Source organism: Salvelinus namaycush, chromosome 10 (genome assembly GCF_016432855.1).
Source record: "Salvelinus namaycush isolate Seneca chromosome 10, SaNama_1.0, whole genome shotgun sequence".
Lineage (NCBI taxonomy): Eukaryota > Metazoa > Chordata > Actinopteri > Salmoniformes > Salmonidae > Salvelinus > Salvelinus namaycush.
The window spans coordinates 33,530,384-33,535,559 of record NC_052316.1 but is presented as its reverse complement, the minus strand read 5'-3'; positions in this window follow the sequence as shown (position 1 = coordinate 33,535,559).

The following is a 5,176-nucleotide window of genomic DNA, read 5'->3' as shown; positions in this document are numbered from 1 at the left end:
ACGACCACCACTCATCACTGTCAAACGCTTCCTAAAACACTTCAGCGAGCAGGCCTTTCTAATCGACCTGGCCCAGGTATCCTGGACGGATATTGACCTCATTCCGTCAGTAGAAGATGCCTGGTTATTCTTTAAAAGTGCTTTCCTCACCATCTAAAATAAGAATGCCCCATTCCAAAAATGTTGAACCAGGAACAGATATAGCCTGTGGTTCACTCCAGACCTGACTGCCCTTGACCAGCACAAAAACATCCTGCGGCATACTGCATAAGCATTGAATAGCCCCCGCGATATGCAACTTTTCAGGGAAGTTAGGTACCAATATACACAGGCAGTTAGGAAAGCAAAGGCTAGCTTTTTCAAACAGAAAATTGCATCCTGTAGCACCAACTCCAAAAAGTTCTGGGACATTGTAAAGTCCATGGGGAATAAGAGCACCTCCTGCCAGCTGCCCACTGCACTGAGGCTAGGAAACACTGTCACCACCGATAAATCCACGATAATTGAGAATTTCAATAGCATTTTTCTACAGCCGGCCATGCTTTCCACCTGGCTACCCCTACCCCGGTCAACAGCCCTGCACCCCCCACAGCAACTTTCCCAAGCCTCCCGATTTCTCCTTCACCCAAATCCAGATAGCTGATGTTCTGAAAATGATGCAAAATCAGGACCCCTATAGATCAGCTGGGCTAGACAATCTGGACCCTCTCTTTCTATAATTATCTGCTGCAATTGTTGCAACCCCTATTACTAGCCTGTTCAACCTCTCTTTCGTATTGTCTGAGACCCCCAAAGATTGGAAAGCTGCTGCGGTCATCCCCCTCTTCAAAGAGGGAGACACTCTAGACCCAAACTGTTACAGACCTATATCTATCCTACCCTGCCTTCTAAGGTCTTTGACGGCCAAGTTAACAAACAGATCACCGAACATTTCAAATGCCACCGTACCTTCTACGCTATGCAATCTGGTTTCTGAGCTGGTCATGGTTGCACCTCAGCCACGCTAAAGGTCCTAAATGATATCATAACCGCCATCGATAAAAGATAATACTGTGCAGCCGTATTCATCGACCTGGCCAAGGCTTTCGACTCTGTCAATCACTGCATTCTTATCAGCAGACTCAACAGCCTTGGTTTCTCCAATGACTGCCTTCGCCTGGTTCACCAACTTCTTCTCAGGCAGAGTTCAGTGTGTCAAATCGGAGGGCCTGTTGTCCGGACCTCTGGCAGTCTCTATGGGGGTGCCACAGGGTTCAATTCTCGGTCCGACTCTCTTCTCTGTATACATCAATGATGTCACTCTTGCTGCTGGTGATTCTCTGATCCACCTCTATGCAGACGACACCATTCTGTACACTTCTGGCCCTTCTTTGGACACTGTGTTAACTTCTTTGGGCTGCAAGCCCGAAGCCGGGCACAATATGACAACAGCCACTTCAAGTGCAGGGCGCGAAATTCAAAATATATTTTTTTGAAATATTTAACTTTCACACATTAACAAGTCCAATACAGCATATGAAAGATAAACATCTTGTGAATCCAGCCAACATGTCCGATTCTTAAAATGTTTTACAGCGAAAACACCACGCATATTTATGTTAGCTCACCACCAAATACAAAAAAGGACAGACATTTTTCACAGCACAGGTAGCATGCACAAAACCAACCTAACTAACCAAGAACCAACCAAACTAACCAAGAAACAACTTCATCAGATGACAGTCTTATAACATGTTATTCAATAAATCTATGTTTTGTTCGAAAAATGTGCATATTTGAGCTATAAATCAGTTTTACATTGCAGCTACCATCACAGCTACCGTCAGAAATAGCACCGAAGCAGCCAGAGTAATTACAGACACCAACGTCAAATACCTAAATACTCATCATAAAACATTTCTGAAAAATACATGGTGTACAGCAAATGAAAGACAGGCATCTTGTGATTCCAGCCAATATTTCCGATTTCTTAAGTGTTTTACAGCGAAAACACAATATAGCATTATATTAGCTTACCACAATAGCCAGAAACACAAGCCATTTACCAGCAGCAAAAGTTAGCGATCGTAACAAACCAGCAAAAGATATATAATTTTTGACTAACCTTGATAAGCTTCATCAGATGACAGTCCTATAACATCAGGTTATACATACACTTATGTTTTGTTCGAAAATGTGCATATTTAGAGCTGAAATCAGTGATTATACATTGTGCTAACGTAGCATCTTTTTCCCAGAATGTGCGGATATTTTTATGACACTCAACTATTCTGACCAAATAACTATACATAAACGTTACTAAAAAATACATGTTGTATAGGAAATGATAGATACACTAGTTCTTAATGCAATCGCCGTGTTAGAATTCTAAAAATAACTTCATTACGACATCCAGCTTAGTTATAGCGAGAGAGTGCCCAAAATCTGGGCGCAAACTACTAGTTCACATGTTCGACAGATATATGAAATAGCATCATAAAATGGGTCCTACTTTTGATGATCTTCCATCAGAATGTTGTACAAGGGGTCCTTTGTCCAGAACAATCGTTGTTTGGATTTAGAATGTCCTCTTCTCCAGTCAATTAGCACGGAAAGCTAGCAAAGTAGCGCGAAGCTCTCCTTCCTGAACATACGCAGACAAAGCAACACGCCTAACGTCCCGAAAAAATGTCAATAATCTAATAAAACTATATTGAAAAAACGTACTTTACGATGTGATATTGTCACATTTATCAAATAAAATCAAAGCCGGAGATATTAGTCGTCTATAACGACAGCTTTACAGAAGGCAATACCAGGTCCCTTCTCGCGCGTTCCAGGAAACAGGAAATTGGGGTCACGTCATGCCAAGAGCTTTTATTCGACCTCAGATCATGTTATACACTCCATTTCTTCTCTCACTGCCTGTTGACATCTAGTGGAAGGTGTATGAAGTGCATGTATACTAATATATATGAAGCCCATTTATAGGCAGGCCCTAGAACAGAGCATCGATTTCAGATTTTCCACTTCCTATCAGGAAGTTTGCTGCAAAATGAGTTCTGTTTTACTCACATATATAATTCAAACGGTTTTAGAAACTAGAGAGTGTTTTCTATCCAATAGTAATAATAATATGCATATTGTACGAGCAAGAATTGAGTACGAGGCCGTTTGAAATGGGCACCTTTATCCAAGTTACTCAATACTGGCCCTGCAGCCATAAGAAGTTAACCTCTCTTGGGTACGTGAAACGTTAGCGTCCCACCTCTTCAACAGCCAGTGAAACTGCTGAGCACCAAATTCAAATATAGAAATACTCATTATAAAAATTCAGAAAACAAAACATATTTTACATAGGTTTAAAGAGTAACTTCTTGTGAATCCAACCACGGTGTCAGATTTTAAAAAATGCTTTACGGTGAAAGCATACCTTACGATTATTTGAGAACATAGCCCACTAGACAAATCATTACAAACAGTAACCAGCCAAGTAGAACAGTTACACAAGTCAGAAATAGAGATAAAATTAATCCCTTATCTTTGATGATCTTCATATGGTTGCACTCAGCAGACATTCATTTATTCAATAAATGTTCCTTTTGTTCGATAAAGTCTCTTTATATCCAAAAACCTCCGTTTTGTTCGCACGTTTTCTTCAGTAATCCACAGGCTCAAACGCAGTCAAAACAGGAAGACAAAGAATACAAATTGTATCCGTAAAGTTCCTAGAAACATGTCAAACGATGTTTATATTCAATCCTCATGTTGTTTTTAGCCTAAATAATCGATAATATTTCAACCGGACAATAACGTCGTCAATTTAAAAGGTAAACAAGAAAGGCACTCTCTCGGTCTCGCGCATGAAAAAGCTCTGTGACACTTTAGGGTCCACTTATTCAGACTGCTCTTACTTCCTAATTTTTCAAAATACAAGCCTGAAACAATTTCTAAAGACTGTTGACATCTAGTGGAAGGCATAGAAACTGCAATTTGAGTCCTAAGTCAATGGATACTGTAATGGCATTGAATAGAAAACTACAAAACCAAAAAAATAACTACTTCCTGAATGGATTTTGCCTGCCAAATCAGTTCTGCTATACTCACAGACACTATTTTAACAGTTTTGGAAACTTTAGAGTGTTTTCTATCCAAATCTACCAGTTATATGCATATCATATCTTCTGGGCCCGAGAAGCAGGCAGTTTAATTTGGGCATGCATTTCATCCAAAATTCTGAATGCTGCCCCCTACCCTAGAGAAGTTAACTAACCTCCAGACGAGATTCAATGGCATTCAACCCTCCTTCCGTGGCCTCCAACTGCTCTTAGATGCAAGTAAAACTAAATGAATGATTTTCAACTGATCGCTTCCCACACCTGCCCGCCCGTCCAGCATCACTACACAATTACAAATACCTAGGTGTCTGGTTAGACTGTAAACTCTCCTTCCAGACTCACATTAAGCATCTCCAATCCAAAATTAGGCTTCCTATTTGGCATCAAAGCATCCTTCACTCATGCTGCCAAACATACCCTCGTAAAACTGACAATCCTACCGATCCTTGACTTTGGCGATGTCATTTACAAAATAGCCTCCAACATTCTACTCAGCAAATTGGATGCAGTCTATCACAGTGCCATCCGTTTTGTCACCAAAGCCCCATATACTACCCACCACTACCCACCACCTGTATGCTCTTGTTGGCTGGCCCTCGCTACATATTCGTCGCCAAACCCACTGGCTCCAGGTCATCTATAAGTCTTTGCTAGGTAAAGCCCCGCCTTATCTCAGCTCACTGGTCACCATAGCAGCACCCACCCGTAGCACGCGCTCCAATAGGTATATTTCACTGGTCACCCCCAAAACCAATTCCTACTTTGACTGCCTTTCCTTCCAGTTCTCTGCTGCCAATGACTGGAACGAATTGCAAAAATCACTGAAGCTGGAGACTTATATCTCCCTCACTAACTTTATACATTAGCTGTCTAAGCAGCTCACAGATCATTTCACCTGTACATAGCCCATCTGTAAATGGCCTATCCAACTACCTCATCCCCATATTATTTAATTTTTTTCTCCTTTGCACCCCAGTATCTCTACTTGCACATTCATCTTCTCTACATCTATCACTCCAGTGTTAAATTGGTAAATTGTAATTACTTCGCCACTACGGCCTATTTATTCCCTTACCTCC